Source organism: Sarcophilus harrisii, chromosome 1 (assembly GCF_902635505.1).
Source record: "Sarcophilus harrisii chromosome 1, mSarHar1.11, whole genome shotgun sequence".
NCBI classification, from domain to species: Eukaryota; Metazoa; Chordata; class Mammalia; order Dasyuromorphia; family Dasyuridae; genus Sarcophilus; species Sarcophilus harrisii.
In genome coordinates, this window is record NC_045426.1 from 99,812,902 (window position 1) to 99,820,638 (window position 7,737).

General features: G+C 38.3%; 1 non-coding gene across 1 annotated transcript; it reads right to left on the reverse strand.

The window, feature by feature from the left end:
• Positions 1-6,740: 6,740 nt before the first annotated feature.
• LOC111719409 lies at positions 6,741-6,847 on the reverse strand. The gene has a single exon (XR_002769559.1). It is a non-coding gene; the product is annotated as a U6 spliceosomal RNA (small nuclear RNA).
• Between the last annotated feature and the right edge of the window lie 890 nt (positions 6,848-7,737).

Sequence of the window (7,737 nt, forward strand, 5' to 3'; positions counted from 1 at the left end):
ACAGGGAGGGAGGCTAGGTCAACAAACTTTAAACTTCATCTGTCTCTATGGCAATCTTTTTGCTTCTTATCATGAACACTGCCAGGAGAGTTGCTCCTCTCTTCTAAAATAATGGGATTTTTTGGTGATATTTGGGTCCATGATGAAGCCAGTTTTTCCAGCATCTTAAGTTGAATCATGAGAACTTGTGAACCATCCCTGTGGAGATATCTCCATGATAGAGCACAGAACTTGGATTCAGAAACACCTGCACTTGAATTACTTGAATTATTACTTCAGATGCTTATTGGTTGCGTGAGCTTGTACAGGTCACCGAAACTTTTTCATTTCCTCAACAGTAAAATGAGGAAAAACAATAGCACCTACTGTACAAGTCTGATATAAGGATATCAAATGAAATAATAAGTATAATGGAGTATTTAGTAGGGCTCTGGGCTTGGAAAATTTGTATGCAAATTTCATATTACCTCTCCGTACTTGATTCCTTATCTATAAAATAAGGTGTAAGACTCAATGGCTCCTAAGCTTATTTCAAATTTAAAATCTATGATCCTTAAAGCATTATTAAATGTTAGTTCTTATTATCCTTATAATATTGTCCCAAATATGTAAAGAAGGAATTGCTAAATTTGACTTGGGCCATGGACTCGCAGAATTACAAAATGGCTAAATTGGAAGTGGTCTTAGAGATCACTTAATCCAAGGGTATCTTAACCTGGAGTTTATATATATATATATATATATATATATATATATATATATATATATGTATGTATTTTTTCATTTTGAAGCTTTTTATTTTCAAAACATATGCACGGATAATTTTTCAACATTGACCCTTGCATAGCCTTATGTTTCAGATTTTCTCCTCCTTCCCCTCACTCTCTCCCCTATATGGCAAATAATCCAATATATGTTAAACATGTTAAAATATGTTAAATCCAATATGTGTAAACATACAATTCTCTTGCTGCACAAGAAAGATCAGATCAAAAAGGAAAGTAAATGAGTAAGAAAACAAAATGCAAGCAAACAACAATAAAAAGAGTGAGAATGTTATGTTTTGATCCACATTCAGTCCCATAGTCCTTTCTCTGAGTGTAAATGGCTCTCTTTGTCACAAGAGTATTGGAACTGGCCTGAATCATCTCATTGTTGGAAAGAGTCATTTTTGTCAGAATTGATCATTATATAATATTGATGTTGATGTGTACAATGATCTCCTGGTTCTGGTTATTTCTCTGAGCATCAGTTCATGCAATTCTCTCCAGGCCTCTCTGAAATCGTCCTCCTGATCATTCATGAACGTATTTTTAAAAAATATTTTGATAAATGCATTTTTATCAAATTGGTTTTCTGTGAAATCCTATGTATTTTATTTTATGCATTTAAAAGCATTACTCTGAGAACGTTTTCATAGGCTTCATCAGACCACCAAAGGGGTCCATGATACATACAAAGATTAAGAATTTCTCCTCTAGTTCAACTACATGATTTTACCAGATTCCTAATTCACCTAATTCTGAGGTTTGGCCAGTGTTCTAATTCAATGTTATAATTCTATTCTCAGGCACTAAAGTTCCCCCAGGCTCCAAGGGAAAGATTTTTGAGTAAGTGCTTCTAAATGTGGCATGGGGTAGAATAAAGAGCCAGCCAAGTTTTCAAGGTGCCTAGAGCCTATAGAATGGCTGCTACTTAGAGCCAATAATAATATTATTATTAATAGCTAACACTTAAATGGACACCAAAGTTTGAAAAGCACTTTAAGTATCTTCTCATTTGATCCTCACAACAACTCTGTGAGGTGGGTGCTATTATTAATGCTATCTTATATTAGCTCCATTTTGTAGACAGAGAAATGGAAACTGAGAAGATAATGGAACTACTAAGCATTGGAAGTAAACTTCAAACTTGGGTGTACCTGTTTCCGAGATCAGCTACATGTCCATGAAGGAGCATTTGCCTTCCACTGTAACAGAAAGTAAACCAAATTGATTTATTCTCCATATTCACAGGTGGCTCCAGTCCTGGTCTTGCCCGTGAGTAGAGTGAAGGCTTAGAAACAGTCAGCTTGAATTCAATCTTATCTTCTTTGTTTCCCTGTCATTCAGGTGCATGTGCATATCTTCTTTTTAATGACTCTTACTTAGGGAATGGGAGGAATTGGGGGGAAAAGATATTGAGGAGGACAGTCATTGGACAAACCACTTAATCTCTATTTGACTCAGTTTCTTCAATTGTAAAATAGGGATTAATAATAGCACCCATCTCTCAGAACTGTTGTAAGAATCAAATGAGATGTTTGTAAAGCACTTAATATAGTACCTAGCCCAGAGTGGGTATCACAGAGTGTATATCCATCCTTCCTTCCTTCCTTCCTTCCTTCCTTCCTTCCTTCCTTCCTTCTTTCCTTCCTTCCTTCCTTCCTTCCTTCTTTCTATTAGAGTACCATAAGATTGGGAAATTCTCATACCACCTTTCACAACATTAGGTCATTCTATTCCATGCCATTTAATAAACATTTTTAAACACTGACATTTACTATACTCTGCTAGGTTCCAGGGGACATGGAAAGTTTAGATAAGACATACTTCCTATCCTTATGAGGAGTATATTCTGATAAAAATAATAAATCATATTACTATAGTCCTTTAGTTTTGTGGCATTTCAGTTGTATCTGACTCTCTATGCCATCATTTGAAGTTTTCTTGGCAAAAATACCGGAGTGGTTTGCCATTTCCTTCTCCAACTCATTTTACAGATGAGGAACTGAGGCAAACCAGGTTAAGTAGCATGCCCAGAGTCACACAGCCAATAAGTAACTGAAGCTGCATTTGAATGCATGAGGATGTTTTTTTGATTCCAAGCCCAGCCTTCTTTCCACTGAAACACCTACCTTCTGGCTATAGTATTTTAAAGTTTGTAAAGTCATTTTCTCCATGTCAGCAGAATTATCTTTGCAAAAATATTTTTACAGCGAGGGAAACTGAAACTCCAAAAGGTTAATTGACTTGACCAAGTTTCCAAAGCTGGTAGATTACCAGAGCAGGAAACTCAAACAGATCTTCTGACTTCAAGATCAACTTCTTTGCTGTCATTAAATCTCATTTGGATCACTGCCAATCTAGGTCACCACTGCCATCGAATCAATAATGCAACAGGTCTTGGAATTGTAAATGCTGAATGATGCCCTCCCCCATATATACTGACCCATACAGCTGCTTGCATCCAGGAAACAGAGGTCCCTTAAGTAGAAGAGCCAGCTTTGTTGATCAACGCACAAGAACCCAGAGATGTGTTGACTTCAGTCTCAGGAGTGCAGAACGAAGTGCTCTTCATTATGCAGCTCTTGCTATAAAGTAGCAGCTAACAGCAGTCCTCATCTGAAGAGCCTCCTGGTTTGGTCCAGGAATGGCCTTGCCTCCCGCCCAGGGGTATTGGGATGGAGCCACTAGCTGAGCTCCTACTTTCCTAAGAGCCACTAAAAATGCCCCATCAAAGACTGCTATGCAAGACCCAGAATCTCAGAGCAATCTATAATGCTTGAGAGGCAGTTTGATAAAATGGAGAGAATTCTGGGCTTGGAGACAGGGTAACCTGGTTTCACATCCCAAGTCATTTCCTTTCTCGCCTTATGATGCTCAGCAAGCCACTTAGCCTCTATGAGGCTCATTTTCATCATCTGCAAAAAAATTGGACTTCATGACCTTCAAGGTTTCTTCCAACTTTCAATTTGTGAGCCTCTGACTTCTCGACCATTTTCCATTTTTTCAGAAAACCCAAGAAAAGAGATGTCTTCTGAGATGACTTGAAATCTTATCAAATTAATTATAATAATAATAATAAAACACATTCATTAAGTGTCTTCTATGTACAAGAAGTGAGGCTGTCATGGCACAGTGGAGAGACAGCTGACTTTAGAGTTAGTAAAACTTGGATTCATATGTTCAGACCCCAAGATCCTGAGTAAATTTCTGAAACTCTCAGAGTTTTTGGTAACTTTCTACAACCATAGGTTGAAAAGAAATGTGCTGTCCTATATTTGCAGATGGAGTTTCCTTACCTGAAGTTCCCTGTATCAGTGAAAACACAAGCCCAGTCTTCATCCTGTAGAGGGATGGAAGTTTCTTCCACTGATGAAGATTGTACATTAGTAATAGTTAGTTGCCAGGAGAACATAAAAGTTAAGTAACTTAATATGAAGACAAGAGCAAGACAATCCCTACCCACTCAGAATTTACTTTCTCTCAGGAGGACATGACATGTTTACAAGTAAGTAAATGAAGGATAATAGGAATAGGGATGGGGACTGGATCTATGATTTCATTAGTATAAGAACCCCCAGATGAAGAAGCTTCCTCCATTAATGCAAGGTCAGCACCTTATCTGCAATTTATAAGAGGAGAGAGTTTTCTGGGTCCTCTGAGGATATGTGTCAAATATAAAATGATGAAACAGGATTAAGGAGAAGGGTTCCCAATGTGCCTTTCTTATTACTAGCTTATAATTGATAATAATTACTGGCATCTGTATGATGATTTAAATTTTACAAAACATTTTATCCACATTATTGTATTTGACTTCCATAGTGCTCTCAATAGGTGGCTAATGAAAGTATTAAAATTTCCCTTTTACAAAGGAAAAAGCAGTCTCAGATGAGTAAAAGGACTTGTCCACAGTCTCATTGTTCTGAGTCATTTTTCCATTGGGTCTCACTCTTCATGACCCCATTTTTGGGGATTTTTTAGCAAAGTAATGGGGTTGCCATTTCTTTCTCCAGATCATTATGCAGATGAAGAAACTGAGGCAATTAGGGTGAAGAGACTTGCTCAGGATTACTAGTAAACTAAGTGTCTGAGACCAAATATAAACTTATATTTTTCTCATTCCAGATGCAGTGCTCTATCCTCCACTCCATCTAGCCACTTTAGCAATTGTTTAAACTACAAATACATCTCAGGTTTTCATACTTTAAATTCAGTCCTCTTTCTACTCCTCTGTTCTGTTAATAAGGATGCCTTTCAACTGGGATTCTGGGAAATTTTGGAAAAATAAGCCCATAAGTTCTCCCTGTCCTTGATCCATTCTCATTTGTGTGTGTATATTACAGCCAGAAAAGTACTCTCTAACAGGCAGAGTGACCTAGTGGCTTTGGTCTTGAAGTCAGGCAATGAATTCCTGTCTATGATGCTAATTTTGAGATAATAAGCAAGTCACTTAACTTTTATGTTCTCCTGGCAACTAACCAGGACTTAAGTACAAACTACATCAACGGAGGAAACTTCCATCCTGGTTGTTGTTTTCCCTGGGTTTGTCTTGACCTAGCCCCTAGCTGGTAGGCTCAGATCCACAGGTCCAGACATAGATTCAGCTGACTACAGTGGGATCTTGAAAGGACTGGATGAAGCTGAACAGAACAGATGAAGAGGAAAATCAGAACTGAGAAGCAGTGGTTAAAGGAACTGGAAAGCTAGAGGAAAGTATCTTAAATTATGTCAGTATGAAAAGAAACTATCCTTGTCAAAGACAGTGGCAGTTGTGGCTGAACTTGGTGTCTTAAAGGAATAATTACAAGACAAAATGGAATCGTGATAATTTCTCTGATTCTGGGTAAGAAGTCCTTTATTTCCCCACTGTATATAGTCAGCAGAGGGACTATTCATTCTTATTTATTCCTGGGGCTGGATTAACAAAAATTTTTTCATTAATGGTGAATGATAGAACTATACATTTGGTACAGGTGGTTCAGTGGATAGAGTGCTAGGTTTTAGATAAACCCAAGTTCAAATCTGGCCTCAGGCTCTACTGTATGATTGTGAACAAGTCACTTAACCTTATTTCCCTCAGTTTCCTCATGTGCAAAATGAGCTGCAGAAGGAAATGGCAAACTACTCCTGTCTCCTTGCCAAAAAAACCTGGAATGAGGTCATGAGATGTGACTGAAATGAAAGAACAGCAACAAAAGGTCCTGCAAACGTGTTCTTGGTCAGCTAAATCCCTAGCACCTGACCCGACCGGCCACTCTCACAGACACATGCCAACCACATGCTTATTCTAGTGTTTAACATCCCCAGCTGCTAAGCCTTGTAGCCCTTCTGAAAGCAGAAACAGAAATGTTTCTGGGTGGCCTGAAGTTTCCAAAACTGCCTGGCCCTTCCCGTGGGGAAACCTGGATCTATAGCTCATGGTTTCTATGATCTGTAGAGTATGACTGACTTCAACAGGTAGAGAGTAATGCTAGAGCCAGTTGATCGGTGATTTGCTTTTTTTTCTGATTAATATTTGGAATTAGGAAGATCTGAGTTCAAATCCTGCTTTTAAAAGACACTAGATGTGTAATTCTGGATAAGTCATTCTATTCTACCTCTTGTGTCTCAGTTTCCTCATCTGTAAAATGGGGATAATTATAGCCCCTACTTCCTACAGTTATTGTTAAGGATCAAAATGAGTTAATGTATGTAAAATACTTTGCCAATCTTCAAATATTATATAAATGTTATTTATTATAATTGTTTTCTGACTGGGGCATCAGCCATACTACTGCTGAGTCTCCTTCCCTAATAAATAAATAAAATAAATAAATAAAAGCCCAGGATGTGGGTTTAAGCCACATATTGTGAATCCTCATGGGACAAAAAAGGTCACGTATCCAATTCTCTAGGAAAAATTGACCATTTGAGAACATCAGAGGTAAGCAGAGCACTGTGACACTTTAGTGACAAAAATGAATCCAGGGAATAAAAAATATGGAACAGTTTACATATCTCCATGTCATCTTTGTGCAGGGGCCATGCTAATTTTCTCTATATCATTCCAGTTTTAGTATATAAGCCACTGAAGCAAGCCTGCTTATTATAGTGCACAGGGTTCACAGCTGCCATTTGAATGCCATCAATTTAAAAGGGTGTGGCAGCTGGGTCAAGCTCATTGGAGTCACTTGCTAATATGACTTGAACCCCGTGGACTTGGACCGGCCCGCTTTCTGACCTGGTTCCAAGAGTCCCACTCTGGAGGCTTCAGGTTCTTTCATCTCCAGTTCAGACAGGTAGGATGAGAAACAAAAGAAAGTAATTTCCTATTTCCAATGCATTGCTCCCACCATGCTTCTTACTGGAGCTGCAGTAACTAACTGTCTCTTCGGATTTCTGTGATGGTGATTGCATCCCAGTACAACTACCCCCTTGGTGATGAGAAGCATCTGTGAGACAGCAGCAAGAGCAAGGGATGTTGGGATTTAAATCTGGATTTATATCCCAGCTCTACCATTTGCTATGTGACCATTAACATGTCATTAATTCTCATCAGTTTTCTCCATCTGCAAAATGTGGATGCCTGTTCCACCTACTTCTCACAAGACTGTTCTCAAGATCCAATGTGAAAACATCTGTAAAGTACACTGGAAATTGGAATGCTCTGAACAATCATTAGTTGTTACATCACTCACTATAGAGGTTGCCTGTGATTATATCACTGAACTGGTTTTAGGTGGAAGGCAGGATTAGTGTGTGTTCTTTCCTTGGGTTATGGATTCTGACACCTGATTCGAGTCCAAAATTAGCACCATCACACTTGGCCCTGACCTGGGCTCTCCACTAATATCGTTCTTTGTGGAACCTTGTATTTTAATGAGGAAGATTGTCTTCTCTCACTCCATCACTTCTCCCAATGCAATCTATTTTCAAATTTGTTAATTTTACATCCACAAAATCCGTTTTTTTGTATCCATTCTTTTCCTTT